The sequence below is a fragment of the Musca autumnalis genome, unplaced genomic scaffold, assembly GCF_047663935.1.
Source record: "Musca autumnalis isolate F117 unplaced genomic scaffold, ASM4766393v1 scaffold_1, whole genome shotgun sequence".
Taxonomy (NCBI): Eukaryota; Metazoa; Arthropoda; class Insecta; order Diptera; family Muscidae; genus Musca; species Musca autumnalis.
The window spans coordinates 124,134,317-124,160,871 of NW_027411644.1; the positions used below are offsets into that span (position 1 = coordinate 124,134,317).

At 33.5% G+C, this 26,555-nt stretch overlaps 1 pseudogene; it reads right to left on the bottom strand.

Moving 5' to 3' along the window:
• Window positions 1-26,555, bottom strand: part of LOC141390819 (uncharacterized) — a 97,907-nt pseudogene that overhangs the window by 58,781 nt on the left and 12,571 nt on the right.

Below are 26,555 nucleotides of genomic sequence, written 5' to 3' on the forward strand. Positions count from 1 at the left end.
TTAGGATTCCAGCTCTATCCGTTCACCCAAATCCAAATTTAGTACTGCTCGTAATCATAAATACGAACTTCCAAAACCATTTCCTTATTTCAACGCCATTTCCCAACTTTGATTCCCATATCAAATTTAAAGATTCTAGCTTTATCCATTAAAAATATGCAATTGGTATCAAATTTAGAAACTTTTAGTACTTTTCGTACACTTATAGGTCGAGCTTCTAAATACGCTTTGGTACATCTTCCTAACTCTCCATCAATGACCACTCGTTCAAAATTTCAATGGATTCCATATTTAGTACACTTTAGCACTTTTCGTACCTTTCTACGACGAATTTCCAAAAACCCCTTTACACAAAAACAAATTGTACCAAATTCTGTACAATTCGATTTTCCAAAACAACCTTAATCCTTCACTTCAACAGTAACCATAATTCCAAATAACAGGATTCCAGCGCTATCCGTGCACTCAAATCCAAGTTGTACCATTTGGTACATTTCGTACCCATAAGTACGAATTTCAAAAACTACTTCCATCTCAATTCTATACTCCAACAGCAGTCTGACCAAATTCCAGGATTCCAGCTCTATCCGTTCCCCCAAATCCAAATTGTACCACAGGTAGTACCACTTAGTAATTTCCGTACCCTTACTACCTCAGTCCTACACTCCAATAGTAATCCTAATTTCAAATTTCAGGACTATCCGTCACCCAAATCCAAATTCTACCTCTATAGCCTACCGCGAACGTGTTGCAAATTCTAACTCTTTCCGTTTACAAAAATTCATACTTTAAATTAAAATAAATAAAATTAAAATACTTAAAATTCAGGATTCCAGTTCTATCCGTTCACCCAAATCCAAATTGTAATAAATTTAGTACCATTTAGTACTTTTCGTACACATAAATACGAATTTCCAAAATTTCCCCAATCCTATGATCCAACAGTAATCTCAATTTCAAATTTCAGGATTCCAGCTCTGTCCGTTCAATCGAATCCCTATTGTACCAAATTTAGTACTTTTCGAACACATAAGTACGAATTTCCAAAACCACCCTCATATCTCAGTCCTACACTTCACAGTAATCTTAATTCCAAATTTCAGGTTTCCAGCTACATACATACGTTCACACAAATCCAAATTGTACTAAATTTAGTACCATTTAGTACTTTTCGTACCCATAAGTACGAATTTTCAAAACTACCTCAATTCTATACCCCACCAGTAATCTCAATTCCAAATTTCGAGATTCCAACTATATCCGTTCACCCAAATCCCCATTGTCCCAAATTTAGTACCATTTAGTACTTTTCATTCACATAAGTAAGAATTTCCAAAACTTCCCCAGTCCTACACTCCAACAGTAATATCAATTCCAAATTTCAGGAATCCAGCTCTATCCGTTCACTCAAATCGTACACTCAAGTTTCCAAAAACTCTTTGGTGCATCTTTCTTACTCTTCATCAGTGATCCTCAGTCCAAATTTGAGGAATCAAGCCCTATCCGTTCACCCAAATCGAAACTGTACCAAATTTAGTGCTATCTAGTATTTTTCGTACCCTATGTACGAATTTCCAAAACTTCCACAATATTAAACTCCACCAGTAATCTCAGTTCCAAATTTAGAGATTCCAGCGCTATCCGTTCACCCAAATCCCCATTATACAAAATTTAGTTCCATTTAGTACTTTCCGTACACATAAGTACTAATTTCCAAAACCACCCTCATATCTCAATCCTACACTTCAACAGTAATATTAATTCCAAATTTCAGGTTTCCAGCTCTATCCGTTCATTCAAATCCAAATTGTACTAAATTTAGTACCATTTAGTACTTTCGTACCCACGTATCTCAATTCCAAATTTCGAGATTCCAGCTATTATCCGTTCACCCAAATCCCCATTGTATCAAATTTAGTACCATTTAGTACTTTTCATACACATATGTACGAATTTCCAAAAGTTCTTCAATCCTACACTCCAACAGTAATCTCAATTCCAAATATCAGGATTCCAGCTCTATCCGTTCACCCAAATCCCTGTTGTACCAAATTTAGTACTATTTAGTACTTTTCGTACACATAAGCACGAATTTCCAAAACTACCCTCATATCTCAATCCTACACTACAACAGTAACCTTAATTCCAAATTTCAGGTTTCCAGCTCTTTACGTTCACCCAAATCTAAATTGTACTAAATTTAGTACCATTTAGTACTTTTCGTACACATGATTGGTAATCTTCCAAACCATTTCCTTTTAGAAGCACCACTTCCCAACCTTGATTTCCATACCAAATTCCTATATTCCTATATTCCTGGGGCCTATTATTGATTTCATTAATTATTTCTTCAAATTACAGATTTTGAAATTGAAAATTGAATAGTTATGACTGTACATCTCCATATACGATAAAATTCTTAATTGCAAATAAATCGTGGTAATATGCACAATTCTATTGCACTTTCATTGATTTGCAAACATTTAGTTATTACCAAAAAGTCAGGTCCATACAGGTTTTAGTTGTTGTTATTTCTGGCCGATTTCTGAATTTATTCCCCTAATGTTGTCTTCAACAGCAACTCATTTGTTCATTTGCGTAATTGATGTTTATACACCATTATCACCAACTGCGACATCTGTTGCAATGGAAGATAACAAATGTCTTGTCTTTCTATTATTTAGTGGTTTACGATAAAATAAGTGCGCCTAGAAGTAAACTACAAAATTTGAAATTATGTGTGATCTCTTACGATATCAAGAAGTTATGGCATTGTTAATTTGACACATGTCTTGCAGAGGGCCAACTAAGTGAATAAGTACGTAATAGTAATGAAAAATAAGGATTTTTGTTGTTGTTATTTTTTGTGGTTCCAGGACGAATTTTCTAAAACCCGGCCTTATCTCGCACATTTGCATCAACAGTGACCCACTGGTAAAATTTCAAGCTCCTAGCTTTAGCCGTTTTGGCTGGGCGTTGATGATGAGTCAGTCAGTCAGTCAATCACTTATCACCAAGCTCATTTATATATATAGATATATAGATTTATGTTAACAACAAAAAATTTCATTTGTTAATATTGTTGACGAGGGTCACAATTAAATAAATAAACAACATCAGAGTTGTAGCTATTTTTGAAGTAATCAAACAATGAATGTTTAAAAACTATTGCGTTGCTTCTGATTTGAGTCGTGTTAGGCAATGAGTTCCATAGCCGAACGGAGTTAATAAAGAAGTGCCAACCAGAAAACAAATATGTGTGACGGACTGGTGTAAGTAGAATACTTCGATTGGATTTTCCAAACTGTAATTTTTTATAGAGGTATCTAGGCTCTTTTATGAAGATAATGCGGTGTAAAAACGTCAGAGTTCTCATTTTTAACAAATCGGGGAATGTTACCCCATATAGCGACTTCGTGAACAATGAACAATTTTGATACCTTTTAATTCCGTAGACATATCTTATTACAGCATTATATGCTACTTGTAATCGCAATTCTCTTCACAGCTAGAAAATAATTCTGAACCATACAATAAGGTCGGCATCAGATACGTTTTTGCGAGAAGGGTTGGGATATGAAGTGGTGTGTAGATTTGCGTCATATCTCGCAAAAACGTATCTGATGTCGACCTTATATTATCGTGAAAAATTATTGGACGAACATGTTCACAAGTAAATTCAATTTTTTTTGCAAAGTGTTTTTTTTAACTGTCCTGAATACGTTTAAGATAAAAACTGCCAAACTTTCAAAAAAAAAAAAAAAAAAAAAATGTTAAATGGCGCCTGACAACACTACGTGTTGCCTAGGCCGCAAACTTTTCTAGTTCGCCTCGCATTAAGAATATACGGTATTAATTCGTTCTGATGGGCTTCTAGTTTTCCCCGCTGCTTTTCAGCTTAACATGCAAGTTCTTCTTTAACAGACGGATTCCTAGGTGTCGTTGAAGATCGCTGTTTCTGATATACAACGGTGCATTAACAATATTTCGAAGAACTTTGTTTTGAAACACTTTGGCACATTCCCAAATTTTGATTCCACATACCCACACTGGTTGAGGTTGGTTATATGTATATGGTAAATTTCAAATTTCCTTTACAATTCCATCGAAAAAAAATTAAAATTTTTTTTTACATGCACATTCACGATTTTCGGTACATGGGCTAAGGAAAAAATCGTGGTTTCAAATCTGTTCGCGTTCACAAAATTGGATGCTGCGCCCAATAGTTGTGGGGGATTTTATTCCCTTATAAAGAAAAAATATTTAAAAATTCCCTTTGAGTTGTAATGCCAAAATGTATATATAAATCGGTAACAACATTTAATATCTATCCTTAGACCCCTAAATATTTGCTAAAATTATTTTCATTTTCGCGGAAAATCGAAAAATAATGAAGGAATCTTGGAGTAAATTTTATTTATTCTAACTCAGAGTCCATAAAAATCTCTAAAAAAATAAATTAAAAATACGTACAGAATCTAGATAATGTCCAGAATAATGTGAGACCAAAATTTGATAGATTAGGATTTTAAATTGCATATTGCAGCTACAACAAAAGACAAAAGTTTATTGTTGGAACAATATTTCAAGAATATATTTTTTGTTTTAAATGTTAAATGTTTTAAAATTGGGAACATTTTTTAGGAGTTATTCTACTATTTCGCTAAATTTCCAAACAAAACATGAATTATTTTGCTAAAACCTCTTCAAGGAAAATAGTTTATCATCGTGAAAGTATATTGGCTTAGTGTGCTAAGCAATAGAATTAGAAAATAAAAAGTGATATTGATATTACAATCAAAGAAAAAACATAAAAGTTAAAACCCGTATAACGCGCGAAATTGTTAAAATCAGTTGAGGCGCATGTGCTTTTCGCATAGAGCGAGTGAATCTCTGTCAATACGTTTGCATTTTTTCATGTTTCATTCAGCGACCAAAGTGTGCCATCAATTGCATCTTACTACACCAAAATGCTTCAAGTGGGTAAAAATAACGCGATGTTCATATGATAATAAGGCGCATGCGATGTCAGCGACCTCCTGTTAAAAATACGTCAATAAGACAAATTTTATATAGATTCGTCAAGAATTGCGGATGTGCTACCTGATTCTATTTTTGGTTAAATACGAATACTACTCCCGAATCTCTGTAATTTATGACACACCTTTTTGACAAATATTGTAATCGCGTATAAAGGATTCCATTTATGTAAAACATTTTAAGGAAAATCGCGGTTTAGAATGCGGATTAGTCAAAATAAAATTTTGCTTATTTTCCTATTTTCAGGGTATCAGTATCAGCGGTTTTAGTGGACGGATTCGATCGCGGTAGGGCTCATTAAATCCGGCGCGGAAAAAAACTAAAAGCACGCGGGGTTCAAGGTTACCTGAGTTACAGTTGTAAATTTTGAAGCCAAAAAATAGGTTTTTAAAGAAAATGTACGCACCAAAAATTCGACTTTGGACTCCTATTACTAGGCAGCACACTCATGAGATATACATCAAACGACGTGGAATCACGAGTTCTACAATCCAATAAATAGTTTAGGTCATTATCTGGTTGCGCCCCCCAATTATAAGAAAAATTCAAAAAACCCCGATTTCAAAACTTCAAAATGTCAGCATCGATTTAAGGGGGATGCACTGTATATATCGAGAAGTCATACATTAGAACGATGTTGACCAAGGGGTATTTTTCAATTCTTTCTTTGAGCTCAGGTTTGAATTTTCCCTGGTTTGACCAGAATTCAAGAAAAAACAAAAAAAAACCTTGCTAACTTCAAAACATTTTTACCCATTTTTTTATATTACCACCAACGCAGCTTCCACGAAAATTATTTGTTATGGTCCATATTATGAGATCGTGGCTAAAACACCTCAATTAATATAAATATATTCATATTTTATAAAATATATTAACAGTTCGCGACTTATTAAATGGTGAACCTCAACTTCAACGATTGTAAAACATTTTTGAATATTACCATATAAGTATTTTATATTCCTCTGATGTTTTGGAGTTTTTCCTATCAGCCAACATAACTTCGCATATTTCATTTCAAGTTCATTCTTCTTTATGTGAACGTGCTCCTACCATTTTAGTTTGGTATCAAAGGTCGTACCAAGATATTTTGCTGTATTTCCTATTGGAACTTCTATGTTGTCAATATATATTGGATGGCTGACGATGATTTTGTTTGTGAAAAAGATGAAGTATGATTTTTGGCTATTGAGTGATACTTTCCATTTCTTTGTCCATGATATGATTTAATTTAGAATTTTAAATGAGTAGAAATCGTCGATGTCTTATTCGAATTAAACCTTGTTTACAAGAAAGTGATATTCTTCAGTTAGCACATTCCCCTTCATAAACGATTCGAACCTAATTGTTCCATTTTTATTCGATACAACTCATGGTGGAGGGTATAGAAAGTATGGCCCGTCCGAACTTAACGCCGTACTTTCTTGTTTGTTATTAAATGAAAATTGATAAACGGAAAATCAGTTTTTGTCAACCTTTCAAAATTTAAAAAAAAAACGCTTTCTGTGACAATTCGTCTCTATTTTAAACAGGTTCGCCTTCAATTTATATGTAAATAATTTAGGATTTATTATAAAAAGGAACAATGTCCCAAAAGCCTTTAGCATTTGGTGTATCATTTTAAATTCCTTTGATTTGAATAAATAATAAATTATCATAAAATGTCGACCTTTAAGTTCTTTTGTCTTTGTTATTTATCCCAATTTGTCCATAAAAGTGAAATGGGCCATCATACTATGCGGTTGCCATCGAAATACATACATTTTTTTATTTTTATTTTTTGCATGTGCTCTCAAAATCTGTGGATTTGTACAAATGGTCGTTTTTGTCATCCCTAGTAAGAGCACAGATGTCGTACATTGTGCTGGGGAGCAACTTGATTTACATATTAAACAAAAGTGAAAAGGATTTAAATTGTGTTGCGATAATTTCGATGACAGTCGCAGGATTCCTTTTCTGAACGTTTTTCGATTGGTTATTGATAGAAGTCAGCGATGATGTCATTCATCACCATATACATACATATGTTATTCCATGTTTGTCACAGTGTTAAGCATCTGTCATGTCACGGTGTAAACTGTAGAATGTAATATTTGTTTGAACGATGAGTGTCTACATACCTGTAAAGCATTCGGCCACATACAATTGTCTGATGTATTGTCATCGTTGTCAGTGCTTGTTGTTGTGGATGGCGAATTATCATCCGTAGTTGTGGTGGCACCAAGACTGCCGGTGGCACCACCAGGGCTGGTGAATTCGGATAAATGTGCACCATTAACATATCGATTTGCTGGCACTTTTTGTGTGGGGGACCCAAAAGTAGAACCACGCAGAAGGTGTTTAGCTTTAGAACGATTTTCACTGGTTCCCTCACTGTTGGCAGGACACAATTCCTCAATGCTTATGCCATCTATTCAAAAAAGACAAATGATAAAAAACAAATTGATTAAATAATACATACGCATATATTGTAGTTTACCATATATTGATATAAATATGCATGTACAAGGGTATGTTATGGTGAGCACTATACAAAACCAAAGGTATACATCAACCCAACTAAACATTTTGCTCTTTCGGAAAAAAATTTAATTTGGCCCAACTTTAGTTTCAGAAACAAAACACAAGTTCCAAGAAAACTGCTAAAGGGTACTATGACTCCGAAAACTTCGTCTATGAGCAACATTTGTAGGCAACCAATAATGACGACGTTTTCCTTTTTATACAATCAACTAAGAGAAACAGGGAACACAGATAATACCAATATAAAACCAATAAGAAAAGGATCAAAGTCAGGCGTGCTGACTTTATAATTTTCCAAACTTCATCAAAATGTCAGTTTAATAATGTGTTTCCTCAAAATTGGAAAAGATGTGTGTTTGGTGCAGCAGTTAGATGAAATCAGACTGAAATATTTATAGGAGCAATGTCCAAATCTCAACCCTTTTCAAAATAAGTTGGGGAACTTATTTCTAGAACATTTTACATATATAGCCAGTGTTCATTAGGGTTATAACTTTTTTGCAATTTTTGCAAATATCAAAAATACCACCGAATAGCCGTGTAGGGCATGAAAAACTAATACGAAAAATCGCGAAAAAAGTTTCCACACCCAATGCATTGAAGTTCAGCAATGCATTACTTATTAATAGTTTTAATCTAATTTAAAATCAATATCAAACCTTTCTGGACCAATTTGTTATCAAATCGCGATGTTTCAGAGCATTTAATGCACCTTTGAGAATATTGCAATTTTTTTGTTTTTTCTTTATAAACCCACGAATTTTATGTTTATATTTATTGTACCTATCGGACAAGAGAATATGTGGTCATTTGCAACGAATTCGCGAAAGTTACAGACTGTTTTTAATGACTTTGCCTTTGAGAATCGTATTTGTTTTCTATAAACATTTATTCAAATAAAGCAAATTTAAAATCTGAAACCGAATCTGAACCGAATCTGAACCGCTCCATTATAATTTCATTTTATAATTTATAATTTTTTTTTACATAAAAATGAACTTATTTGTAGGATCTAGGCTAGGGTGGGGCGATTTGTGTGGAAGCAAAAAAACCTTAATGAGCCCTTCGCGTTTCTGATTCCTGGGATTGAACTGAGCAAAAAAGTCCACTGGACCATATATCTACCGTGAAAATCGAGCCTCCCGATTTTGACTTTAAGTTTTTTATTGACGTTTTTTGGATATTTTGGCATATAACAGCCAAACCATTGAGAGTTTCGATCCAACACAAAGACAAACATTGTAGCCAAGACAGTAATTGAATACTCTCTTATACATCGCAAAAGCATTGGAACGCTCCTTCAGGCAGTTTTGGCCTTAAGAATGTGCAAACTTTTCGGAAAATGTCGATAAATGAGATTGTGCTACAAAAGTTGATCCGAAAAATATTCAAGTGTTCTGATGCAAAATTATATCGTGTTGGGATCCATGGACAACGACAATGCCTTTATTTCGAAATAAAGGCATTGTCGTTGTCCATGGATCCCAACACGATATAATTTTGCATCAGAACACTTGAATATTTTTCGGGTCAACTTTTGTAGCACAATCTCATTTATCGACATTTTCCGAAAAGTTTGCACATTCTTAAGGCCAAAACTGCCTGAAGGAGCGTTCCAATGCTTTTGCGATGTATAAGAGAGTATTCAATTACTGTCTTGGCTACAATGTTTGTCTTTGTGTTGGATCGAAACTCTCAATGGTTTGGCTGTTATATGCCAAAATATCCAAAAAACGTCAATAAAAAACTTAAAGTCAAAATCGGGAGGCTCGATTTTCACGGTAGATATATGGTCCAGTAGACTTTTTTGCTCAGTTCAACCCCAGGAATCAGAAACGCGAAGGGCCCATTAAGGTTTTCAAATCGCCCCGGCCTAGATTCTAGGCAGTATTAAGTGAAACATATGTTGGTAAAATAAATTTTTTGAGGTTTTAAAGGGGGGTTCTATTCAAATGAGCCAAATTTTTTACTTCAATTTTCGACTTTATTTTGTTTTTCTTGTATAATTCTTATACAAATTGGATTTGAATGCAAATGAATGACTATATTTACTCCAAATACATGAAGCAAAATATAATAAAACTTAAAAACTTCGTATCTTGTATAATTCGGAAAAAATGGAGGTTGAAAACAATTTTGCAGCGATGTTCTATTCAAGTGAGCGGCGGTGTATGTACATAAGAACAGTCGACTCAGCTTTCCAAGAAATATTAAATAAAAACCAGTAAGTAAAGGATCAAAGACGGGCGGGGCCGACTATATAATACCCTACACCACTGTGAATATTTAAAATATATGTGGGAGCTAAATCCAAATCAGAACAGATTTCGATATAATTTTTCACATTTATTTGTAGACCAAATTCCGTCACATAGTCCAAATTTCATCAAAATTGGACATATATAGCGGGTTTCGTGCATCAAATCCCTCAAATCGGTCGAAAATATATATATAGGAGCTATATCCAAATCTGAACCGATTTCGATATGATTTGGCACAGTTATTTCTAGACTAACCACCGTCACACATTCCAAATTTCATTGAAATCGGACAAATATAGCGCGTTTCATACATCAAATACCTCAAATCTGCCTAAAATATATATGAGAGCTATATCCAAATCTGAACCGATTTCGATATAATTTGGCACACTTATTTCTAGGCCAAATCCCGGCAAACATTCCAAATTTGATTGAAATCGGACATATATATGGGAGCTATATCCAAATTTGAACCGATTTCTATATAATTTAGCACACTTATTTCTTAGCCGCATCCCGGTACACATCCCAAATTTTGTTGAAATCGTACATATCATGCTTTTTGTAGAAAATTAACTTATGTTGAAACTGAGGTATGGGGTATTGTAACTCGCGATCAGTTTTACTATACCATAACTTTTGACCGCATTTCGGTAAAATGAACTGTTTTAGCCCGATTCACCGAGGGGTTTCTTAAAATTATAATTTGAGCGGAAGCTGTGGTCGTACTAATGTAAAAAAATCGGAAAAAATCGTTGAAGCAAACGAGTTTCATTATGTTATTTTCCAATTAGTGGTTTTACAAAATTTTTGTGCGTAAATTTTTCTCAAAAACCTATTTTTTTTTTTGTTTAAAATTTACAAACGTCATTCGATTTCCGTGGAAACCCGCGTAAATTTTGCTTTTTTAACTTCTGAATCTAAAAATCCACCCACTAGATCGGCGGATATGATACGCCTCAAATTTCGAAAATTTGCAAAAAATTATTTTGAAAATATCGCATATTAAAACTCGTTTTGGATGTTTCAGTTCTACTTAAATAAATAGATCGATACGCGTGTTTAAACTGCGCAAAACAGATATTTAAAAACTCTCGTAAATCCAGAGATATAATAGATTTTTTCTAAAAATTGAGTGCGATGCTACATCCACGGTTCCTGATGGATCGCATTGAAACGGCATAGAATGATTTTTTGATGGTGATTATTGAAATCGGATGCGCATAAAATGTAAATGAACTTCGCGGAAATTATGACCATTTTACTGTATTTTGCACCCTAATATGCAGCAGATGCTACATCGTGGCCGCCAAATAGTATTTGACAAACTGTATATCAAATAAAAGGGATTGATTCGCTGTGTTGGAAAATCGGATGCGCATCATGTCATTTTCATAATTACGCTGTTTATATGCGTCTCAAATGTTGTTATATTCAATATAACATTATTTTAACGTTATGCCACAATTGGAATTCCTTGTGATTTAATATAAGGTTCTAAAAATATTATCCAATAGGAATACTATAAGCGAAAAATTTGTTACAACGGAATATCATCATTATTGCGTGAAATTTTGACGAAATTGTCGAAGAACTCAAACATTTTTTCTCCAACTTTTCCTATAAAACCATAAAAAAATAAAATTAGAATAATATGATTTTAATTTTTTCGTAATATTTTCTTCATATTTTTGCAAATAACATGAATACTATAGCTCCAACCTTCACAACTTAGGTTTCATTTTATTCCTCAAAGTGTCTGGATGTTGTTATAATTTTTTTTATATATTTTACGTAAGTAACGATAATAGGATATATAACAGCTAACTATATTAAGCTGCGATTTTTGTAGAATTTTTTCTAATTATCATAATTAAAACGGTCATATCTTTTGCGCGCAACGATCAAAGTTAGTAACGAAAACAGATTTGGAATGCTTTTTCTTAATCTATGTACCAAAAATCATTAATGTAGTATCAAATTTTTTTTTGATTTTTTTGAAATGAAAAGACAATTTTAGACATTTTTCCTGATATAGTATAGCGCGTTTCGTGCATCAAATACCTAAAATCGGCCGAAAATATATATGGGAGCTACATCCAAATTTGAACCGATTTCTATATAATTTGGCACACTCATTTCTAGACTAAATACCGTCGCACATTCCAAATTTAATTGAAATCGGACCAAATGCCTTAAATCGGGGCTATATAAAAATCTGAACCGATTTCTATATAATTTGGCACACTTATTTCTAGACTAAATTCCGTCACACATTCCAAATTTCATTGAAATCGGATATATATAGGGTGTTTCGTGCACCCAATGCCTTAAATCGGACCAAGATATAAACGTGGGCCATATCCAAATCTGAACCGATTTTTACCAAAATAACTAGCGTTCGTCCTTTGGCCAAAAAAACTATCTTCCCCAATGTTCATGCGAATCGGACAATAAATGCGACCTGTACTTTGTTTACAAAAATACATGGACAGACGGACATGCGTAAATCTACTCGGAAAGTGATTCTATGTACAACCCTAAAAGGAACTATGGGTCTATCTCGTTTCCTTTTGCATGTTACAAACTAATGCACAATGACATAATACCCCTTACCACAAGGTGGTGTAGGGTATATTAAATGAATTTACCACGCTCAACTTTTAGTTCCATCTCGCTCAAAATTACTTCGCTTATGTTAACACCGCACATCTGCCAATGACATATAAAAAGTGATCTTTGTTTAGCTGCAATTGAAGCCTGAATCAGCCTGAATCACTTTTCGCTTCACTTAAAAAAAGGATATGGAAAATAAAGGTCGTTAAATTTTTAATGTTTAAGTAATGCAGTGTGGACTGTATGTCAATATAATATCTCCTGAATTTATACAATTGATTGAGGGGGTTTACATTGCTCTTTACGACACTAAACTTTTTTATTGGAAATTTCATTTCCCAAAATTGTCCATGGAGGACAGTAGTTGGTTTTGTGGTAAATGTAAATTTCGATTACCAAAAGGAAATTGGATTATTTGCATTAAAAGTAGTAAATATTGAATATAGCGTATATGAGCGTCAATAAACGTATTTACGCTTAAACATATATGGCATACGTATGTATGTCTATATATTCCGGTGGTCAGACTTACCTTTGGCTATAAATTTATTATATTGTGCAAACTCAATCGATATGCTGGTGCCACGTGGACATGCAATTACAACTTGATCTGTGTCACAGGCGGCCTTTTGATATGTACGCAGTGTGGCTGACAGCAGGGCTGTTTTATGTTGTCATACGTCACATCACATCCGGTTCCACGTGTTTACGACATTTGCGTCGACCGTGAATTTCAAATGAAGCAGAGGCCATGTTATGTTGCAAGATTCGAAAAACGATGACGATGATGATGTTTAATCGTATGCGTTGAACAAAGAATGTGTTTTCAATGTATGTGCAGGAGAATACCACATGCACAAAATAAAATTTTTCAGTTGGGTGGGTTACAGGTGTGTTACAGGTGTGTCAGTTAGGAACGACGATGTGTGGCCGAAGGTAGGTAGCCAACGCATAATGCCAAAGCATAGCCAATATTTGACATCATTACCGTCAGTACAAGTTTTGCCAAAAGACAGCACACAAATCAGGTCAAAGTCGGTGATTATAAATGAGCGATGAGTTCATGAAATATCCATATACCGCATTGCATTTATTCCCCATTCGTCACCACACCCGTTAAAAGCAGATATATGTGTGTTGTTGTTGTTCAGACAAAGTTCCCCAGTAGTTGTAATCACCGCAGCATATGCCAAGCCGTTGTGAAGGAATGAAATGCCAACCCAACAGTATCAGTACGTTCGTACGTAATTGGGAGCCAAGCATATTGCATGCAGAAGCAATGATGTCAGCGATCATGTTAATGTGGCGGAGACAAGGATAAAGGCCATTTGTTTTGGTATTGCATGGTTGTATGGTTCCGAAGGCGTTGAGATGAAGAAGAATGCAATTTTCAGATTATTTCATCGCATGCATTATTGTCAAACACCCACACAGACAGCCAAGCAGCCAGATGTATGCAAGGCAAACACCGGTTGTTTGTTTTGCCATAATGGCATCATCGTCATGACGGGCGTGCACACGGAAGGCAACGGCAAAGCATCAATGCATTTGATGTGACAAATGATGTAATTAGTAAGAATCGGCCACGTTTACACACATCCATCCATTTATCCATGACAGGATTCACAAGCGCCAACCAGCCATGGAACGAAGCCATATGAAAATATAGAAGAGAAAAGAAAAACGAAAATGAAAAAATATGTAATTTCATTTATTTTGCTATTTGAAGCTTATACTTTTTAGAGTGTTTGCAACAAATGTGTAATTGAAACCCATTATCTTGAAAAATAATTCACATGTATCAAATATACGCCAATATCCTTCGATTCCATGCGAGTATACACACTTGCACCCATAAAAATGTTTTCATGTAGATTATCAGCTCAGCAATTCCAATTTTTATATTGTAAATAAAATGTATAAATAATGATTCGAAAAGAAAATAATGACGATGTTGCCAAAAGCAATACCATCTGAATAAATAAATATTCGTCAGTTTTGGTTGCATCGTAAATACATAGATATGTATGTACTCGTATGCAGATATTCGTGCAATATTCACAGATGTAGAAATTAATTCCAAGATTTAAATATTAAATAAAACATAAAAAAATATTTTACAAAATGCATAAAATGAACATGAATATGTTATTCGACCTTTTTGTAGAAAATTAAAATTTATGTTGAAACTGAGGTATGGGGTATTGTAACTCGCGACCAGTTGTACTATACCATAACTTTTGAACGCATTCCAGTAAAAGTGAATTGTTTTAGCCCGAGGGGTTTCTTAAAATAATAATTTGAGCGGAATCTGTGGAGATATTATTGTAAAAAATAGGAAAAAAAGCGTTGAAGGAAACTAGTTTTTTTTTGTGTTAGTTTCCAATTAGCGGGTTTACAACACAATGTAGAACTTAATTCTCAAAGAAAAAGTTAAAGAATACACTTCAGAAATGAGGTATCTAATGTACGATTTTTTAATATATGTACTGTAAATACCTCAAACGGATGCTGAAATTGTGAAGACTGAAAAATGAGGTTTTTTGAATTTTTGCTCTATTCGGGATGCGCAACAGGATTTATCTAAAAGCTTATTATGTGGTTGTAGTGCTCGAAATTTCGCATTTTTTAATGTCTAACATGGGAGTTTAACCTTCAAAGGATCACAACAATCTGCGCTCAAAATCGAAATTTCTGTGCGTAAATTTTTCTAAAACAATTGTTTTTTTTTTGGATTCAAGTTTTACAAATGCCATTCGATTTCAGTGGAAACCCGCGCATATGTAGTTTTTTTACGTTCTGAATCTAACAAGCCATTACGCGTCTAAATCCATCCACTACATCGGCGGATATGATTCCCCTCAAATTTCGAAAATATTCAAAAAATGTTTTTGGAAATATCGCGGATTTAGACGCGTTTTGGATGTGTCATTCTTAATTAGATAAATAGAGCAAAACTCCTGTTTAAAATGTGCGAAAACAGATATTTAAAAACGTTCGCAAATCCGGAGATATAATAATTTTTTTCTGAAAACTGAGTGCTATGCTACTTCCACGATTCACACTGAAATGGCATAGAATGATGTGATTTTTAATGATGATCATTGAAATCGGATGCGCATAAAATACTGTTTTTTGCACCCTAACATGCAACTGATGCTACATCATTTTTTTAATTTTTTTTTAAATGCAAAAGACAATTTTAGAAATTGTTCGTGATATATGCAATGATGGGCAAAACTAGAGCAAGTAAATTGTGTCTTTAAAAATTTTTAGTAAAAGGGTTTGAGTGAGTGTACCCCGATTCTTATTCGCACAATGATATGGGACCCACAGCTTATTTCCGAGTCCGAACGGCGTGCCCTAAGACACCACATGTAGAGAAGTTTTATATGGCTGAAATACTCAGAAAATGTCGCAAACTTTACTGAAGGATATTTTGCCACCGTTGAAAATTTGATTTTGCCTGGCGTTTTGCAAAAAGGTGGCAAAGCGACCCATGCTGCAATGTATGTATAAAAATCCAATTGGACAATTAAAACGTTAGGGCACCATGTAATTTGCAATAATGCAAAAACTGGGAATAGGAAAATGTTGTTCTCTACAATAATTGCTAACTCTAGCGTGTTTATGATAACACTACAAACAAATAACTGGGTATATTAGGCTGTAACTCTGCTATATTATCATGTACACCAACACAATTGAAATCAATAGAAATCAAGCGTTCCTCTTCCAAGTATAGCTTACTTGCCCGGGATGTCTCTTCCAGGAAAAAAGATATAAGCTGTATATTAAAAATTTTCAAAATTTTCACACAAAAGTTTTGGTATATTTAACCCTCTAAATATTATCTGATCGCCATCTCATTTATTTATACTTCATTGTGGGTATATGTATGTCCAAGTTTTGACATAGACTCCATAAAGCGGTAGTTCCTGAATTTCAATAGTTATATTTTAGCTTAGCTTATGAATTTTTGAGCGTTTTTCTAAAAAATGAGTGAAAGTGAGTGACTCTTGCTTATTAATGTCTAAAATAACGTTTAGTTTATTAAAGTATTGAAAAAATCACGCACAAACTAATTTGAAATTATATTTTTGTGAAAAACATGAAATTGTTTCTCAAACAATTATTTCCTGTTGCAAGAATGAATGCACTTTTGCCTTTGAAAGATATAACAGATATAACAAACATTAACTTTTTGCATATTGAATCAGCTCACAAACAAATCACTTTTAATTATTATGATATATTAAATAAAATCTATATATATATATATATAAAATTCTTCGAGTCTGCCATGATGTTCGAAATTAAACTCCTCCGAAACGGCTGGACCGAAATCCACGAAATTTTGTATATGGAGTTTTTAGGTCTGAGAATAGGTTTTTAGCTACTTTTTATACTGGTCAGTTGAGTGACCAGGGTACCTTCCCCACAAATTTTTTTAAGAAAACGTGAAATCAAAGATATTTTTTAACGTATTATTTAAAAATTGCTTGCAATACTATGATAATAATTGTCTTGATCCTGCCCAATTTTTCAAAATTGTATAATTATAGATAATATACTTAATTTTAGTAAGCGTGACTACAAAAACGCTATAAACACTGGCTTCAATAAGTGCGCGATCAACCCCGATAATGTTAAATGTCGCTTGACCGAAGTTCCAAAAAAATCGTTTGAGAAATCAGGCAAAACTTAATTTTAAAGATGGTTAAGTAACTAGAACGTCTAAAAAATTAGCATTGGTCACAAAATCGACGAGCCAACAATGCGGTGTATCTATAGTCTATCTAAATGTATGTAAAGTTCTTTAAGACTTACATGATGTTCTAAATTAAACCTCCGAATCGGCTGGACCGAATTTGATGAAATTTTGTGTGTAGGTTCATAAGGTGGGAGAATACCGAAAATGAAGTGGGTGGGGGACCTCCCCCACATCGCGTTCTGACAAATCGCGAAATCTCAGAGATTATTAGACGTATTAGTATCCAATACATCAGCAATGGTGGTCTCTGTCATTAATGGGTGTTTTGGAAACAGAATGCCGTGATTACGTCCAATTTTTGAAAACTTTATTCTTACTGCAAACACGCCATGAACGTTGACTTCAGTGCATGATCAAGATCACGTTTTTATACAGCAAAGTCTAAATAAATTCAACTAGCTTTTTGAATTAATTTTTCATGAATCACTGATGTTTTCATGTTTGGGAGCTTAAACTAATAACGTATTCAGTGAATAAGCAATTTCTAATCAAGAAGTAAAAACGGCCTTAAGTTCGACCGCGCCGAACTTTTTTACTATTCACCACAATTTAAATTGAAACCTGATTTTAGCCATTTCGGTTGGATAATGTAGCTAAAACCTCTATGGGCGACTAAATACCAAATATAGCCATATCGGTTGAATTATGCGGCTAAAACCTTGCTTATACTGAAAATCGGGAGGTACCGTTCTATGGAGTCTATATGAAAACCTAAACATGTACCGAATAGTCTATGTGGGAATGTCTTCTACCTACAACGAAGACTTTACACCAAATTGTAGCCATGACCGTGGGAAACCTCCAAACTGTTCTATGGTAGCTATATCAGAACGTGGTCTTATATCGACAAGTCTCTGCAGGTATGTTTACGACCCCCGACAGAGACCAAAAACAACCATTTCGGTGGGAAAATTAGGCAAAACCTCTTTACTATAGAAAATCATGAGGTACCGTTCTATAGGAGCTTTATCAAAAAGTGGTCCTGTAGCGACAATTCTCTGCAGGGGTATTTATGACCCCAAACGGACACCAACAAATCTTGAAAATACCCAACATCGGGTGCTTTATCAAAAAACTGGACACAGAATGGGAATGGTTATACCCCAAGGAAGACTAAATACCATTTAATGGCGAATACAGAAAATCGGGTGGTACAATTCCATGGGAATTATATCAAAACGTGGACCGGTATAACCCATTTCCAATATCAAACATTCGTCAAGAAATTCATTACAAAGTTCAATGTTAAATATTGCGGGCTGCATCTTGATTTCAGCTGAAGAACATCGCCACATTAAATCATTTTGATTCTGATCAAAAAAAAAAAAAAATCGAAGTGTTACAAACGGAAACAAAAGTTTGTTATACCCTTCATCTTATGGTGGAGGGTATAATAAAAAGAATTTTCTATTTTAAATCTGGAGATACAATTACATGAGAGTTTTTAAAAATTTTATTTTATGAAGTTTCAAGAAGAAAGCATAGTTACGTCAATTCGGTTCGAAAATCGCAACATTTCATTCGTAATTCGATTATTCTATTTGTAATTCAAATTATTCCATTTGTAATACGACTATTATATTTGTAATTCAAATTATTCCATTTGTAATTTGAATTATTCCATTTATAAAAAGGAAAGGAACAAACGGAATAATTCGGATTACAAAAAAAAATAGTTCGAATTACAAGTAAAATATGTCGAATTACAAAAGGAATAATTTGAATTACAAATATAATAGTTCAAATTACAAACAGATAAATTCGAATTACCAATGGAATAATTCGAATAACAATTGAAATGATTCGAATTACAAAATCAATTCTCTAAATACACATAAAAGGTTACGAATTAAAAATGGAATTCTCGAATTACAACTAAAATGATTCGAATTGAATCTGAAAAGGTGTAGATATATAAATATGTAGATGGGGCATAAATGTTTACACGGAAAACTAAAAACGGGCCAGCAACGCGGACCGGGTCAGCTAGTTATTATAATATAGAATGATATGATAATAAAATTAGTGAGAAACAGAAGGTTTTTACTTATACATATATGTATGTATATGCTTACAATGTACTGATAAATAAAATTTTTAAATTCGTTTTGTGTATGAGTTTCTTTTCATCGAATCACTTTATAATTAAACTTTTTTGTCATTTTAGCTAAAAATTTATCAAAATATGATACGAGGATACGAGGAAGTAATAATACCATAACCCTAATATTAATAGGTCCGATATATTTGGTATTTCGTGTCCCAATGGATAGAAAATCTCCAAGATGGAAACGCTCAATATAGGCCCATGTTTTGGCATATACCCCATATGACGGTACCTCCCGATAAAACATATTCTGAAAATTAATTTTCTTGTTGGAGTATTGAAACAGGTTGTCAGTTTTCCAATATCTTTATTATAGTGTTTTTTTATAATTTCTTCATTGTTTCCATTAAAAATACTGGTGCTTGTGGAAATCCGAAAAAATGTTTCAATATGAAAAAACTTGTAAAAACAATTTGACAACAAATGTAAAAAAATCATTTTGGGGAGATAATTATGTATTTCCTTTATGATGCACATATAAATATACGATAACCTAATAATTTCTGTAAACCATTTTTCCATCTTAAATAAATTTCGGTACAAAACAATGAGTCTCTTTCAATCGCGGTTTTACAAGTTTTCTTTCAAAAGTTTCATTTGTTTGTCATACACAAACAAACAGTCAAGGTCTATACCAGAGGTTGGATTCTTGTGCTATTCAAATTGGAAAATTATACGAAAAATTGTTATGTATGTATGTTCTTTATAAAATTTTTTCGTTTGACACTTATTTCATTTATAACATTTTTCATAGAGCATGAATTGAGACCAGGACTGCCATTTAGATTACTTTTGACAATAAACTTAATAGATTCTATGTTATTGTGTTTTGAGATTCTTTGTATTTGAAATGTTAAAATATATTTTGACAGCAAACATAATAGTCAGCTGAACTTACTGTCTCTAAACCTTGCAAACAACATTTGCTATAAGAACCAAAATGTGTTTTCTTTTGCCAAATTTACGAACGAATGGAAAAACGATTCTTACAAAAATAGTAGAGTAATAGTAGTGTAATAGTAGAGTAACGTCATGCAAACGTGTAAAATCACGTATACGCAGTATTTTTCGTAAACGATGTGAACGGTTGGAACTACGTAGTAAACTAGATCGTGTCATCTAGTAGAAAATCTCAACATTGCAATGATGCTTATTAATACACCCCATTTGTTTTTGTTTTGAATTGGAATGACGAATATCCCAGCATTGGTAGGGCGCATTTAAACAGAAGAACTACCGAACTTTAAATTAAATTTTGTTACTAAAAGTGATCAAATACCAGAGATATAGAAGAAGACGCTTAGCAATCATTATTTCCAATTTGTATAATTTTATTTCCATTGCGGAGATCCCTGCTTCTGTTGAACACATTCCAAGGGGAGAACTTCAAACTAATGAACTGATGGTCAAATATCAGAGTTATTGCAATAGGCGGTAAACTGTCTCAATTTTAATATTAAGAAACTTTTATTTAAATGACAAATATCTCTGCTTCAATTTGGTGTACTATAAACGTGTAAGCCTGCTTCCTGAAAATTCTAGTATGACCATTGAGTAAGAAGCAAGGTGTTTGCATGAATTACAACAACTAAAAATGTTACAATAACAACATTGCTTTATAAATCATAAAGGTCAGACTTTTAAAGAATTTTCACAGCTTCAAAATTTTCTCTAGACCCGTTTGCTAGTGCTTTATAATTATAATTTGTTATTATAAAAGAAGAAAAGTTAGATGAAAGCGAAGCCGCTCCACAGTCGATATGTGTGATGAGCCTCTACCAAAGGTGAAACATGTCACATAGTAGTGGTTGTGTGGGTTCGAGTCTTCGGCTTTCCTTTTTCACTTGCAAATATCTTCGGTCATTAAGCTCGACTCCAACGAGAAATTAATATAAATTAATATTAAAAATGATATTTGCCCCAATAGGCAAAATTTTCAAATAAAACACTTTTTGTTTAAAGTTATTTAAGGCACACCTTGAACGAAGTTCATTACGATATCCATTTCGAGGTAGAATATTTTTTAAGCACTGAAGAGTTTTCAATATTTTTTCACAAACATTAAAAGGTATACAGAATAACTATGTATATTATTTATATAAGCTTAAATATTATTCGAATAATATTGAATAAGCCATTACAAGAACATAAAAATGTTTTAATGCTCATATTTTCATTGTTGTTATTATTGTTGTTATAATTCCCTTCGAATTTCTTGTCTGAATTTAGGCATGGTGACCGTTCATATTTTATGACTTTGTTTTTTACTGTCAATTATAAATAAACGCCATAATGACATAATTTATGTACATCGGAATGACAACATCCAGTTACAATGAAATTTCATAAATGAAAAGGGTATGGGTGCCAGCCACAAAGGAAACTTGACGCCCTTTCTCCTAAAAGTAATAAATATTGTTTCATAAACAAAAGGAATTTTACAGTTTCTTCATCTACCATCATCTGAAGGAGTAAAAAAAAAATTGTGGCGCGAGGATTTCCAATACGAATGGTTCACCGCCACTGCCAATGCGTCGGCTATACTTGTACATATATTTTCATGTATTTCTATTTGTGTGCCTGTTCTTAGAGATGAAATTCATTTTTTATTGTTCCAATTGATAAACTTTTATGATTGCTGACAACTACAAAGAAATGTCTTCTAACGATGACAAAGATATGTATCACGTTTAAATATATCTCCCTCTCTTATTAGTCACCATTTAATTTATTTGGTATCATTGAAAGATCTAAAGTACTACTGAGGAAAGTGTATCGTAACAATCGTGTAATACTATCTAAGCGGATTTCTTAAATTCTTTTCTTAGTAGTAGCATTTTGTTTTAATACATTTTCTTCGAAAACAATAATGTTGTGCCATTAAATGAAAAGGGGAATGAAACGATACCAAATCTTTATTCATCCTTCAAGTTGAATTAGGTCCTAGGTGAAAATATAAACAATTTTTTCTAAAAACTTTCAAAGACAGAATACCTCATTATAAAGTTAAAAATATAGAGGTCACAATATTTAATGTAAATTAATGAAATTTTGTAAAAACATTTGCTGTACTATTAACGTTGGTATTGAAAATAGATTATTATATCCGTCCATGTGGTATAACCGTCATATAACGGTAGCGCATGATTTAAGCGTTTAGCCTTCTGGTATAATTGAGGGATTAAAATATCCTTGTAAAAACAGATAATATAGTTCCACGTTTTGGGGTAGTAGAGGATACCATTCAATTTAAGTTTTTTGAAGATTTTACTCATATTTTACTAGAAAATCTGGAGGTTAGAGCTGGCAAAAAATCGATGGCACTATCGATAATATCGATTTTTAGTTAAAAATTCAATATCGATAGATAGTTTTGCCTATCGATATTATCGGAATAAAAACCCCTAAGCTGAAATCCAATGAAATAAATAGAAATTTCGCTACTTTTCGGTTATGTGTGTATAAGAAAGTAAGTCCGTAGTCACACGTACACATTTTTCGGTAAAATAAAATGTACTTTTTACATTTTTTATAAAATAAAAGCAGTTGTTTATTCTCCTTTACATTTCTGTGAACTACTTTTGCATAATTTCAAGAAAATCATTGACATTTCCGCCATTTTCATCTCCAAATTAATGGCGATGAGAACTTAACGATAATATCGATAGAAATCGATATTTTAAAACATTATATCGAAAATATCTAATGTTGGGAATATCGATGGTTTGCCAGCTCTACTGGAGGTACCTTCATATGGAGTGTATACCAAAATATGCCTAGGGTTTTTCTAGAAATTGAAATGCCAAGTTACTGTCACTTCAGTAGAAAAATCCTTTAAAAAATTCACATCAGGCTGTATCGTTCACCTTCCAATCTGAGGAATCGATGTACGATCGGTAGGAACCGTTATATGTGGATTGTATGGTCCTATGTATGTGTACAACTTTTGTGGATGAATTTGAATGACTAATAACTTTAAATTGCAAACGTTGGCCTTTTTTTGTCGAACATTTTAGCTAAGTCCTCAAAGTAGCTGAAATCGCAAGGAAGAGTGATATTGGGGTAACACCAAATTGTGGACATATGGCCCCAATTTTTCCTAGAGAAATTTTTTTGTCCCTTGGAACTTTAAATGAACAGTATAAAAAATTAGCTAAAATCTGTAAAAAAGCGTTAACCCTAAAAAATTTTACTTCTTAAAATGGGGCTAATTGAAAACTTGTATCTACATCCGCAAATTTCTGTGTAATTTGCAGCCATAACGAAAACAAAATCTTTAAAATACCGAATATATGGAGCGTTCAATGGGGTCTATATAGCCCCAAAGAAGACCAAATACTAAGAAACAGCCATTTTTAGTAGAATAAATGGTCTAAAATCGGTGGTACCGTTCAATGGGGAGTATATCAAAAAGTGGACTTGTACTGACAAATTTCTGGGAACATTTTGTTTAATACCAAAGACAACTAAATAACAATTTTCAGCTATTTCTGTGTGATAATGAAGTCAAATTTTGGACAATACCGAAAAGTGGGCGGGGCCGTTGTATGGAGTCTATATCGACAAAAATTTGCGAGAAAGTTTTGTGGCCCGAAGAAAGATAAGATGCAAAATTTCAGCCATTTTCAGCCATAACGGAGGTACCGCTGTCTGGCGACTATATCAAATGGTGGACCAATTCAATACCAAACATCCTAGGAGTATCAGAAATATATATATATCAAATTATAAAGGTATATTTTACATATTACGAATTATATCTTGACGGATATGATCATATCGACTTAGAATTTTATGCAGGGATGTCAACTGTCCCGAGGTAAAAATCGCTACAGCCACATACGCACCATAGGTTTGTAGCGATTTTTACCTTTAAACAGCTGACATTCCTGCTTAAACAGTGGTTTTTGTACGTCAAAAATCACCACAAGTAGCGGGAAAACCACCAAGTTGGCGCCCCTGATTTTATGCTCTTTATCAATGTTTTGCTTATTACCAAGAATACTATTATGTGTATATACTTTATGACATGACATAGTTATATGGTGGAGGGTACAAGAGCTTTCTACCCTCAGTTCGGAAGTGGACGTGCTGAAGTGGTCACTAACAAAACGTCTTGAATAAGAAATGGAATAAATTGAGCCTCTAATGAACCATCTATAATTGCAAGTGTAATAAAATATATAATATACTAGCCGACCCGGTCCACGTTGCTAGCCCTTGAAACAGTTTTATGTCACCTTTTCTTAAGTCAATTATATTTTTCTTGTATCGCTAGTTAGTCGGGAACTGCAAGTGACTATAAATAAAATATCTTCAGAAATGTTGGTGTCGATATGCAAGTTTAATATACAGCCAAGGAACTGATGACTTGAGGCATGCATTTTTTTTCATCTGCTGGAATACAATAACTGAAAGTATTTGTCTGAAAACAAACGCGAATTGCTTCAAGAATCGATCTAAAGCTTCTAGGGAATTTTTATGTGCAATCGTACATTCGTTCCAGATGATAGCTTCTATTTGATATTGCATTTGTGCCCTTCATTCAACTGTCCAGTGGCAACTTAAGGGTCCACTATGTCGTCCTTTCACCTTCTTATAATGCATGCTATATACCAGAGCTATAGCTATCGATATGTTGTATTCTAATCTAAACACTTGCCTTCCAATAAGACCAAAGCTTCGTTATGCATATTTCCACTGGCATTTCCATTAATTTGCAACATGTTTAAGAAAGTGGGAGTGGTCGGGTCTTATGGCTAAAATATGTACCCAGGGTCGGGGAAACGGACACGTTCGTAAGTTTCACATATATAGCGCATTTACAAAATAGGGCACAGGGGATAACCCGCTCCACCAAAATATAGAGCCTATTTTAACCAGTCGCCATCCCTGTACATCATCTGAGAATGACATGGAAATCAACTTGGAAGTTTTGGAGACATAACATATTTAAAAAGTGGCCGTGGACAGAAATAAGGGCCTCGGGTCGGAGACACAACCATCATTGTCTATCGAATTAATTTTCAAACCCCACTCTGCCGAAATTCGACAAAATATATTGGTTATTTTTACTATGGGACATCCCTGTACATCATCTGAAAAATACATAAAAACCGGTCCAGAAGTTTTGTAGATATAACATATTTAGACAATTCATCGTCGGGCCTTTAGGTCCCAAATAAAGACCATGCGTGGGAGACACAACCACCATTGCAAATTCATTTTCAAACGAATATGTTCGCAGGATTTACAAAAATAGAGTTTTTAACAAATAGGGCCTAGGCGAGGTACCCTGCCCCCTCCGAAATTCAACAAAATATGTAGCCTATTTTCACCAGATGTCATCCCTGTACATTCTCTGAAATTTTCAGGACAATCGGTTTAGTAGTTTAAGAGATATAAGATATTTAACCCATTTCTTCCCGAGAAATTTTTTTTATTTATTTTTTAAGAAAAAAAAAATACTGAAAAAATGTCAAATTTTTCGTTTTCATGGAAAATGGTGTTCGAAATTTCGAACACTGGCGCTTACCCTATATGTGTAGAAATAAAAAAAAATGTTGATTTATTTGCTGTTTTTTTGATTTATTTTAGAATTTTTGAATTAAAAAATGGTTGAAGAGTGGTACTGAGTCTTATTTGGGTCTTTAAGACTATTCCCCGGAAATGTGTCAGTACCGGTCCACTTTTTGGATTACCCCCCTCAGAACGGTACCGCCCAATTTTCGCGGTTTTCCAGGGATTTTGCTGGAAATGGTTGTAATTTAATAAATATTTAGTATTCTTTGGGGCTACTAAACTGTCCTCCAGGAATTTGTCAGTACTGGTCCATATTTTAAATAGCCTCAGTAGAACGGTACCTCCCGATTTTAGGGGTTTCAGGATTTTAGCCGTACTATCCTACAGGAATGGCTGAAATTTAGTATTTAGTCTTCTATTGGTCTATAATAACTTTCTCCCCCTAATTTTTCAGTACATTTCCACGTTTTGATATAGCTACTGAAATGTAGCATAAGAACCAGTTTTCGAAAAGTCAATTTTGAACATATGTAAAGTCGCGCTTGCCCATGTAAATCATATTCTTAATATTTTGTTCCCCATGATTACTTTTTAAATTTAATTTTTTTAATAATTTTATAAAATTAATTTAAAAAGTATCCAAAAATGTAGGTTTCAAAAATGTCCCTCTACCAGGGAGTTTTCAAGGGAGATTTTTTTAAATTGCTACAAA